We start from the raw sequence: 12375 nt of genomic DNA, 5'->3' as shown, positions 1-12375 counted from the left end.
ATAAAATATGGCGGTTGAGAGCTGGATGTTTGAAATGCATCGCTGTGTGCCACGTACGGCATTGTGTGTGTGCTTGTGAGTGCAAGGAAATTGGCACTAGCGGATTTCATATCGATGTTAAATATTCATCTGATTTTGATGTTTTGAATCGCGAGTGTGTCTCTATATTTTGTTGAATGCGTTATACGTGTTTGTTCTATGTTAGCCTTATTCAGTTTATATTATAGGGATTTTAGTGCTTTGTGCACTAAATTAGTCTGTATCTACAATTAAGTTTTGAGTTAAATAATGAACTTTAGTCCAATTGTGGCAGTTGTGCCATCCACAGACCTGTGAGAGGTGTCGGAGAACTAGCTAAGGGGCAGAAATATTGATGAGTAGGAACTGTAACCCATATTTAATATTTTTTTCTGTCTTTACTTCCCTCCGCTTGGGGTCGTCGCAAGTCTATCTTCTTCAAGTATGTTGCAGTTTCACGGCTGGCTGCGCGCGCAACCTTCTTGAAGTCAGCTTTGCTGGTGGTAGCATATATTTTATATCCGCCCGGGTAGCGACCACCGTACCGGCATAATTGTGTCGACTGCCAAGGGGAATTCATCTCTATTTACCATCAGGTTCAGTGGAGTCACTTTGCTGCAGCAGTGGTCTTATAAAAATAAAAAGTTTCCTCTGAAAGATAAAGTCTCGTTCGCATCACGTTAGAAAACTCTCACCAAATCTAACCCGAAACTAACTGATAATCGCTATGAAACCGAAGCTTTATGTTCTGCTTGAATTATTTATTAAAACATCAACGAAAATTCCCTTGTCATTACATTATTTCGTTCTTGCTATTTTAGACTATTTCAGTATCGAACGTGGTAAGATGTTTTAGTGAAAGTGAAAAGTATAAAATTTTATTGTTATATCAGAATTATTCCGGTACATTTTCTCTACAGGCTGAAATGGGCATTGTTTTTGCGTTGAAGCTTAATAAAATATAGACTGTTTAGATTACGTGCCTGTTTTAAACAATTAGGATTTCAACGGATCCGCGCCGCGATCTGAGCACGGATAGAATTACTTTGTTTTTTTTTAAAAACCTAATTTCCTACTTAGCGCGTTGGGTTTCATGTTTTTCTCTTTGTGAATATGATATTAAAATTGATTGATATTAAAACTTAGTCGTAATGATTAAAGATGGCTATAATCGTTAGTTAGCTGTAATTGTTGTATTATAACTGATTAAATATATCTGATTTATTATATAATTTTCAACAGTTATTGTAAGTTTCGATTGCCAGATCCGGAAAAAAAATCTTTAAAATTGTACACAATATTACAGAAATAATTGGACATGTGCTGGGTGTATAAGTTTCGCGCCTTCTTACCTTTTCGGGAGCAAGTTATGAGTTTGTAACACCTCTGTGAGTTCATGTTTAATTCATATACCTAGGTAGGTTTGTAATGAACGTATATAAATAATTTAAATATCCCAAAGTAAAATGACTTCGGAAATTCAATAAGTTTCATGTAAACAGTCGCTATTCTCGGATAATCCCTTATACCTACGTAACTCCGACTAATGTATTCATTAACCTATTATAAGGTAAGTATTACGATACACGCCGAGGACTGAGTGCGAATTAATTTCTAATAGGAATCGGAAATTCATATAGAATCGGTTATATGTCTAACTGGAAACTCAGAAACGGTGTTACCTTATTTATTGGCCGATTACATTGATACATTATTTATTCAAGTCTGTAATACAGCGCGCTGAATACAATCGTGTGAAATGTCATGTGTCAGTTAAGGGTGGGGAATCGACGCACGACAGAATTTAGTTTTATTTTTGAACAGATTTTAGTGTGATTCACTTGTAATTTAGTAAAGTATTGCTTGTGTTAGTAAGGAATTGTGTAGATTTTTATCTATGAGTGTGAGTAAAAGCGTTAGTTCTGCGCCTGATCTCTCTCCGGTAATGTCGGATTGCCGTCTCAACGAACTGTGAGTGTGATTGAACGGAGAGTGTGCCTGTGTATTGCGTACACACTTGTGGACTATCTGGCAGATCTTCCTTGAAATTGGCCGCCGTGGCCGAAATTCGGCTAGGAGGGATTAAAAATTCAACTCAGTTTATTAAGAATTTTTTAATTGATTCAGGCTTCAGAGTTTCGTTATGATATTTATAATAAGTTATCAATGCATGAAATATAGAATTCAATCTAACACCATAAATTATTTCCAAAATACGTATTGAATATGTACGTGTTCCGGTAGTATCAGTCAGCGAAATGGTGCCACGAGCACTCGACATATTTGTTTGCAGAACGCGCGAGATCGACAAATATGTACATATTAATGAGATTTTACGAGCTTTGACCTGCATGCGATGTTTTCTTTGTCGCGAAATGAAATTCAAATTCTAAAATGCTTCTGATAGGGCGCGTTAAGTTGGGTTGCCTTTGCCATACTTTCAATTATCTTTCATTCTTAACTTAATTTTTAAGATGTTCAGATATAGGTATTAGATGCCGTGGATTATGAAATAAATTATTATTTATCAGGTCTTGGCTCGCATAAAATATCTTTGTCTTTATAAAAAACTTTAAATCACTGTAGCTATTAGTACGACTAGCGACACCCATTTGAAAAAACTGATCAATAATTCTAATATTTACCATAGGCAATACTGGAAAAAACGTAGCTTATGAGTTAGTCAAGGATTTATGTGTGTCAAACCCGTTCAGCTGTTTCTGAATATACTTCTAACAAACAACCAAACATATTCACGAACTTTTGCATTTATAAATTAGTAAGAATACGAGTAACAATTAAGATAAAAGTAAGATTGGTAACGAGTGCCTCGGCGATTGTGTACTGTGTATGTGTACGGCATCTGTTAAAGTTTCAGGATGTGTAAAAATCTGTTTCCATGAAAAAAGAAATAGTCCTTAAGACTAAGGGAAAGTGACATAAATTTACAAAACTATTTTCAAAATCGCTAAAGTAATTTACAAGGAATTTCACAAGGATATGACACAGTGAACATATAGATTCCCATTTAACCAAACCATGGTTATGTTAATGGAATTAATCCTCTCAGTATTACTGTATTCAGTCCAATTTAAATGAAACACTAAATTCACAAACCCGTCAATTTCAAATGTTAATTTATCAATACAAGCGATCGAATAAACACTACGTAGAAACTCTATGGCGGATAACACGTTTAATTTGTCGCGTAAAACCATATCGTGTGACGTACATTTCCTAGCGCATTTGATATCACGTGATCATTAAAATTATGAATTCAAATACATTCTGGCCCTTAACACTGTACGTGTTAAGGCAAACACGCAACCTTCTGGTTAAAGCGGCCAGTGTAACGTGACCCCCGATATAGCCGATCTCGCGTTTACGTTAAAAATAGATTAACCTTTCGAGAGATCACACACCTTGGTGGTTAGGTGATAACTTTTACGGCGACTATTCGTAGGTTATTTTTGCACGTGTTTTGTACTATTTGCGAGTTTTGGAAACGTTTGACAGATGTTATTGTGATACACGGGTTTATAGACGTATATTGGCAAGTTGTGTTATTTGTTGAAGCGAATTATCATTTCTATTTTGATTTAACACGTCAGAGGCGAAGGGTCCATATAACGCGATTCCTGCCGGCTTCCCTTTCGTATTTTATGTAAAATATAATTATTAGAACGCTTTGCAGACCGCATTTATGCAAGTATCTATATGTTGTGTCAAGTTACCTTTCGCTACTTCAACACGTGCATCGGTTCTCTTTGTGGAGTTCATTTTTTTAGTTTGCATTAATAGATCGGTAGGGTAGGTATAAGTTTTTTTATGCGTGCTTTATAAATAGCTAAACCTCAGGCCGTACGTCTTTTCTGACGAACCTTTAGATTTGCAACCTTTAGACAAGCCTAATAAAAATTGTTTAAAACTAGTGTATACACTATATGTCGGAATAATTCCCGTTCTATAGTGTAATAAAAAATAATGTATCTATTTGTTGGAGTAATTTCCATTCTATAGTGTAATTGAGAAAAAAAATATCTTCATAATATTAGCTACATATTTCAATACCAGTGCTTTCGTGTATTTAACTAATTCCAGGAAGAACCATAATTTTCAATTGCCCAATTCGAAGAACGAATCTAATGCTTCACAAATATCGTGCTAAGCGCGTTACCACAAAACCCATGGGTTACATTTTCTAACTAACGCTATATTAATTCAAATAGCATGTTGGTAGTTTATTTGGGCTTCCGTGACACAAACCATTCGACATGGTTCGCTTTAAACACAGCTAAATGGACGCATGATCTTTTTAATCACAATCGCGATAGCATAACTATTGGAAGTCATTAATATTCATTTGCTATTTGCAGTCGTTGGTGTTTTCATAAAATGGCGGATCAAGCACGCGAGTAAATTACGCTGGCCCCGATCGAGAGGTCATTTTATAATGGTTATGTAATTTAAAGTAATGTAACAAATCCTGAATACTCTGCGAAATAATCAATTTCCAGTAGATCTATTGCATATAATGAACAATTTATGAGCGTAATTAAATCTCAACGAGTATATAGCAACTTGTAAACAATCTAACTTAGCACCGTGTCCAAAGGATTGGTTATAAAGTCCTCTAAGAACAATGTAGCCGACAGACTAACGCTCGGGCCACTGACAGGATACTTTTAAGCCTCTATACGGCTTCTGACATAGCGCGTCCAATGCCGAAAGACAATAGCTGGCTTACGAGCCGCTGAATGAGGAGATTTGCGTCTATAGGCGACAATTTATCAAACGAGGAACGCCGCAAGCGACGCTTTATCGCATTATGCAATTCGTGTTTGCAATGTGAAGCTGTATTAATATCATTAAAATGGTCAATCAATTTAATTGGCTCATATCTAGTTTTCAGAATGAGTGACTACAAAAAATTAGTGCAGGATCATTCATGTATCAGTTAAAACATGCATTATAAATTTTACGATATTAGTAAAAGACTTCCTTCCAATAAATCAATGATTGATATTGAACAATGATTGTATGACTCATATATTCTATTCTGCTTGGTAATATTAAAAATAATGAGTGGTTTTAAAATTACGAACCGATGATATGTTGAAATCTTTGAATATTTACGAGAAAGTGAGACTTCGGTAACTGAAAATGGGCCAATATTGTGTTGTTTATTGTTACACGTCAAAAGAAAATTATTTGTTTGAGGCAATTGGCACTTTGCTTACCTTCGTCTAAATTAATTTATTGCTGAGACCAAAAATCCAATTTGTTCTGTTTTAGTTACAAAGTGGAATTGAAGTTGAAAAAACGAAAAAAGCGTCGTCAGGCAGTCGGTCGCATAGAGTACACATTTTCATGGTTTCATTTTATATTTTAAATATATTTTGACTTTCTTAATGCTAGTCGAAAAATCATTCTTACTTTAAAAAATGTATAGTAAAGTCCGTAGGAAGAACAACATAATAACCAAATCAGTCAAATGAATAAGTCAAAAATCGTTTCATAGTAAATTTAAACCATTCGCATAAATGTATGGCTCCAATATAAATATGATATGCATTACAAAATCGAGATTAAAAAATTTCAACGTAAAACTAAATCCATAAAAATTATACGAACATTCGCATACAATATATGCGAATGAAAAAAAAAATCTCATTGCAACTTTAATATGCAAACAAGTCGGATGTTTCAATAAGTTGAAATAAAAAAAAATACACACACATCCGCACTCGGCCTCAATCCGCCTCCTCAATCAAGTTGGTCGCGCTTAAAAGGCCCGCCGGTGAGTATCGGGCATGGCCATATCGTAATCAGTGTATTGAGGGGCTGCACTCAACCGAGCATTGCAACCGTGGGCCGTTCGCTATTTATTAATAGGGACGCGGGCCGATTGTCCGCATCCGTATGTGTTTGCTCGTGCGGATTGCGATTACGCTTCGATAAATTCATGCGAAAGATTAGATATTAATGTCAGTTGGCTTCTGTATCGCTGTTGTGTTTGTGTGTGTTATGTGCGAGAGGATTCGTTTTTTGTAGTTGCGAAGTTTTTCATTTTGCTGCTATTGGTAATATGTAGTTACAACTACTAACAAATGCTGTGTACAAGACCAGAGATCAAAATAAGTCTAACAGAATAGCGTAGCAGGCTACGAAACAGAAGCGGGCATGGTTTAGATCTTGAGATTCAAAAGCCCGCATAGTACCTGATATCGCGGTCAGGAAATTTACTTCTCAGCGTGGAATCAGAACTATATGTGACTACTGCATGTATTTTATTTTTATCCTTTTCGCAACATATACACAAAAAACAAATTTCTCCGCCCCAAACTATATTAAAATAAAAGCACCTCGATAAATTTATCCGCATAACAAATTGAGTTAAAGAACATCACTACGCTTAACGTTGGAACCATCGAATATTTTTACCTTATGTTTACCATCCACGCGGCGGCGCGCACTTTGCATTCCCGGACTCTGCGCGATGCATTTACGCTATGAATATTCACCTTATGTTTCGCGTGTATTTCGTGGATTTTATATATTTTTTTTATGATTAGCCAGTTGAAATTTCGACGTTCATAGAGAATTTTTGTGTATCTGCTTTGTATGTTTTGATTGGGGGTGAATTTAGCGCTGGTGGGTTTTGAAAAGAGAACGTTTGAAAATCTCTAGCATTTACCGCTCGTCATCACAGTATGACCCAAATGCACACTACATAGCAATAATCTTCAGAATGACCTAAGTTTTGCTTAGGTGACCAACCAAAACCCACGCCAGCCATACCGCACGAATCGAAAATATTTAAAGAAATATATTCGCACAGTAAAACAATTTCTGTCGGAACGATAGACCGGGTGCATCGAAACGCAGCGCTGTGCAACTAGGGACGCGCGTCGCCGGCAACAAGGCTCGTGGGAAATAACCGAGCCGGGACATTTTTACCATGTTTATTTAAATACGGCAAAATTGAATTCTCGTATCGAAGGAAATGGACGAACCACTTATCGGATCGAGTTGATTTGTTTCTGTTGTCGAGGTACGATGAGTAAGTTTATGAACGGTTAAGTAAATAGTTGATGTAAATAAGAGCTCTGTATTTTGTACTTTAGGTTTTTTTAATATACCTAAATTTTGAGATGAGCAATGTTCTTCAGCAGTTGCAGCATAGAGGAGTTCTAAAGTGCTATGCGGCTTAGATGTTATGGCAAATAACGTTTCAATAATTATACTATAAAAAATATACTATACGAACCAGAATACCAATTGTTTGAGTTGTGTTGTACTCGTAGAGATAATAACTCAGAAAAGTCTATGTAAAATACTTATTTACAGTGTCTAAGACACGATATATAATGTATTTACTTTTCTCTATGATTGCGCCATTCATTAACCTCATTAGTCATTAATTGTATGCTCAACCCATGCATTAACATTTTGATACATACGCAACACAAATAATAACATCCAATTATTTTGCCAAAGACTGAGTATTAAATAAACATAAAGAAGAGTATCAAACACAAACCTGTTTATACCCATCAAAGGATATTATAATAATGCCCGTTCCGGTGGTATACTCGAACGCAATTTAACTTAAGACAACCGTCTTTGTATTAAAATTGATGCGAAAAATACGTAGGTTTAAACAAAAGATGCGCGTTACAAGCGTAAAGCATGAACAACAAGTCATTACGTTAGAAGGAAGGGAACGCACCGAATTTCCCTACAATTTAATTTCACGAGACAAGGCTTTTATACTGTTTGGCGTCTCTTAACGTCTGAGGAGGTTATTTTTATTTTTACCTCCCCCCTCATTCCTCAGTCCCCCGCGCCCCCGTCGGTTATAATGTGATATTCATTTATTTTATTTCCCGCCGGATGGCGCGAGTGTAGCCTGCCGCTTGCAGGAAACAAAGCCATTTCCGTGACAAGGAGCGATCCGCGGCAGCGATGCCGCCGCCGCGACGGGTGCACACGGGAGATTTCCTTATAGCTGACATGATGGCTTTATTTAGTAATGATTTGGAAGTGGGATAATGTTAGTACTTACTCGGATTGTGAAGATTGGCCAGTAGACTATGGATTAGTTTATTTCAAAGTTTAAAGACGTGCTTGTTTTGTTGAGTTTTTATTATAACTTGTCATCAGTTTTTTTATAATTATTTAATTCTAGTTACTTTCACCCGACTATAAATTAATTAGCACGCTGTGGTTGTACATTGTTATTTTTGCTACACAAAGTAAACAATTACAAAGGTGTTAATTAAATACAGTTGTAATGCGATGTTGACAGACGTTGCAAGTCGGCATGCACACGGCAACAGCCGCGCGTTTCCACGAGTCTTTGTTGCGGCGCGCGGCGCGACGGTGTGCGGATTCTAAGACGCGTCGATTTACCATTCCGAGTGAATTTGACATTCGCACTGTTTATTGCCTCCCCACACCGCGTTCCCTTTTGTTAGGAATCTTTTTGTGGTATAATTTATCTAATTTGGAACAAAGGGGAATTATTCCCCGGTATATTCACTCAATTCGAGCCGCGGCCGCCGCGAAATCTTTTTAAGTATTTTACAGGAAAAAAATATATTTTATGCCTCCAGACTTCTAACTATTACATTATACGTCGGTTAGATTCTTCCGAAATTTTGATGATGAAAAAACCCCTCTCTATCTTGCGGCAAATGTTTATGAAAAAGCGTTTTTTTTTCTCCACTCCTCGCGGTCTAAAACCTTTTTAGGCGAAATCTTTTTTACTTATAATTAGATCCATTTTTCGGCAACTTAATTAAAGCCTGTCTTTAATAACCAAGCGGGCGATGTTAAGATGTTGATGATGGGTTGTTTTAAGCCTTCTTAGAAAATGTTTTTGCGTCGTTAATGATGTTGAAAAAATTATCGACGAGGATGGGATTCGAACCCACGCGTGCAGAGCACATTGGATTAGCAGTCCAACGCCTTAACCTCTCGGCCACCTCGTCATGTGAAAGGCAGACAAAACTGTGATACCGTAGGCATCATGGCGTGGTAAAAGTATGTTTAATCAAGTGTTGCGAATGTTCGATAACAAGTTCTTTCGAACGCCATAATCCTCAGCTGTTGTGTTGTTAAGTTTTACCTGCTCGTTGTGATTTATAGATGTTCTTGTTTTAATTTGCGGTGTGGTGTTATTTAATTTATGATAATGAATATAGAAGTTGCCAACAGTCGTTAGGATTCGGATTTTGACCTTTACTCTTGATGTTTTTACGTTAACAATAGGTACATTATGTCCGTTCCCCGGAAACCTGTTCTATTTTTATGATAAAATAAAATGGCTACGCTCTTTAACCTTTTGACTCATATTTTATTGTAATATAGAGGTCGTACGATCTGGTTCGCTTGAGGAAAATGTAACAGAGAGCTCTCTTTTGATAGTGATATTACATTAACTCGTGATGAGAACAAGAGGTTGGATATTGGAAGCGTTGGCGAATGTAAATTTGCTATGATCGTGATTTAAAATATGTAAGTACTTTACTTCTGGAGTTTGAAGAATTCAAGGGTGTTAGAGGAATAGTTGTAGTTTAGTATTACTGGCTATGAAGAAACAAAGACGTGTTTTGAACATATTCTCCTGTCCAATTATAAAATAAAAGTAATGTATTAAGCCGTACATAACATAAGAACATTGTTTTTCCAAATTTTTCTCCAATCTGTTCCATTGCGTCCATTCCATTCTTACAAATGCATTATATCTTTTTCATAAAAACAACGCAGAGACAAACATAAGAGGCCATTACGTCTGCATCGATCCAAAAATGAAATGTCAATAAGCGAGCGCTCCGCCTGTGTCCACTTACCGACGCTCCGCCGTACGTAGGACGGACGGAGTACGGACGCGGCTCGGACGGTAATGTAAAACGTTCCGCGTGCGGGGACCGGCGCCGGACGGATTTCAGGGCTGTCACGTGTCTAAGATATCTTTGGTATAAGATTTAAATCGTTAAATGCCCGTTTTGAAAACACGCTTTGTAAATGACAAAGTTTTAGGTTGGTTGTAGTGAATTTTGTTTTTTATATCATAATAAAAGACGGTGCTCATTACCAAATATAATTGGATGCACTTGGTAGTTTTAAAATTCGAATCTAAAGTCTCAGTTTCATTTAGACAAGTAATTGATTCTTTGTGGATATTTGATCTATCCCTAAGGAGTTAATGATCGGTCAACACTTGGGGTGGAGTGTTTTAGAAGATTTCGATAAAGATGTACTGTAGAATCAAAGAACGGTTAGAGAAAACGTGTATCAAAGCGCGAGGCAAGAAATCTCATTCTTTCAATCTCCAGTCCACTCAGTGTCGATCCGTTGAGTGGACATCAGACGGCGGACGCTAATGTGAAACGATCCGTATGGAGGGGGTGTAAGATAGGGTTGTAAGATAAAGGAACGATGAAAATAAGTTTATTGAATATCAAACCTTTCTAGTATATATTCTAAATTTAAAGGTAACTTAGAGGGTATGTGCACTACAGTAATATTTATTTTTATTACCTATTGTAAAAATCTAACGTAACTGTATTATCAATGAGTTCTTGTGAATTGTAATTTTGACATAAACTAGTATAGCTAGTTCTTCCCCTTCAATTTTAAGATCGACAACACGATGCACATACTCAAAAAATATTTGATATATATAATAATTTTCTTCAATTTGTCAACCCTACAGCGCCGGTGCGCACAGCCGTACCAAAACCGAGCATAATGCCTCACTGCAAGGATTTTCCGGATACTCGGTTAAAATGGGGAAGTTACCCGCGCGACGGTTTGTTCTGGCCCACTGTTCTCTTTCAATTTGTCGCATTATTTTGTTTTCTGCCACTCTCTTGTTTATTGACAGTCTACGACATTCATGCGGTTTGGTTAATTGTTGAAGCGTATCGGTATCTTTGTGTTATCTTCGAATTCAAGGGGACGATTAATGCACGCGATTGTATTTTAATGAGCTATTATTAGATTGTTAATTATATGGGTGTCGAATTATCTTTTCGTGCATGTTCGTAATTACTATTTATTATTCATTTATATGTTGGAAATTTATGGTAATGGGATTTTTTTTTAAAGTAATTCTAATGTTGGGGACAATGCAATTCAGGTAATAACACATTGTCCAACAAACTACTATTGTTTATCTTGAAGGTCGTAACAAATATGTTCGCTTGCCATAATTATATTTACGTCACTGAAACCTGAAACACGACTCGTCGGAATAAGCCACCATATTGGTTTTTGCAGCAGGTGTTCGCTATTTCGAATGTAAAATATATTAAGTAACCCCCACCAGAACACGACACTATTTCAATAACATCAAGATCCCGCTTCCCCGTAACATAACAATAATAAAATTTCAACGAATCCCGCAAACTAGAATGTAAACAAGCCGAGACTTGAAATGATATTATTTCGACTTGTACGAGAACTTTTAAGTCAGACAAAATATTATTGTTGTGTTCCGTTACGGGCATGCGGTACGCGCGCGTTGTTTTTCTACCGAGCGCGCGGTTCGTTTATATTAGGTGCGTATTTCGTGCGTTTTCGTACGCTTTGGTACGACCGTATTGACGTAGCGAACTTGAACAAACTTAAACAAGATTTCACTTATGTATGTGTTGTGTTAAGGTGAAAGTTATAAATTTCGCAGCGAAAATTCGCCCCCTCGCAACAAGCCCGATGTTATATTTTATTTAAGTACACCAGCCGACGTTGATATTAATGTTGCTATTTTTTTCCAACGGTGCTAAGTGTTCAAAGGATGGGTGTATTTGCTCGGAGACTTAGAGTTCTTGTTTAATAAAATACTTTTTGACTCCGTTGACGCTCTTTCCTGTTCATGAAAGTTTCAGTCGTTTTGTTTGAGTTGTGTAACGTTTAGTTGGCAGTGAGATATTTTTGTGTATCTTTTAGCGTTAATACAGATCTGGATGAGTATTATTAAAAAAAAAAAACTATGATGAATTTTACTAATTATTTATTACCGTAAAAAATATTTCATAATACATTATGGTATTCTCGAATTACAATGTAAACTTGTGAATCATAAAAGCAGTGATGTCAGAACCGCGACTATATACTATAAGCTACGCAATAACAATAAACCGCATATTTCACTAAAATAACAAACGTAATCAATTATTTGCACTTGTAATTTACCGTATGTAATTTCAGCCCGGCCCGTTCGGTACACCTCGATACCGCACTGTGCCTGGCCCGCTGCAACTCGACCGCGGTAATGTCACTCATTGTGTACAAATTATATATTCTGTGTGACGTGCCAATATGCCGTTTACATCGATGGAGGCTGAT

General features: G+C 36.6%; 1 protein-coding gene and 1 non-coding gene across 4 annotated transcripts in view; one reads left to right on the top strand and one right to left on the bottom strand.

The window, feature by feature from the left end:
- LOC115442728 (furin-like protease 2) overlaps positions 1-12375 on the top strand; it is a 306129-nt gene that overhangs the window by 235333 nt on the left and 58421 nt on the right. The window lies entirely within an intron of this gene.
- Positions 8933-9014, bottom strand: Trnas-gcu. The gene has a single exon. It is a non-coding gene; the product is annotated as a tRNA-Ser (tRNA).

Source organism: Manduca sexta, chromosome 8, assembly GCF_014839805.1.
Source record: "Manduca sexta isolate Smith_Timp_Sample1 chromosome 8, JHU_Msex_v1.0, whole genome shotgun sequence".
Classification (NCBI taxonomy): Eukaryota; Metazoa; Arthropoda; class Insecta; order Lepidoptera; family Sphingidae; genus Manduca; species Manduca sexta.
Note: the sequence above shows the minus strand (reverse complement) of the source record. Positions and strands in the feature narration are given on the sequence as shown.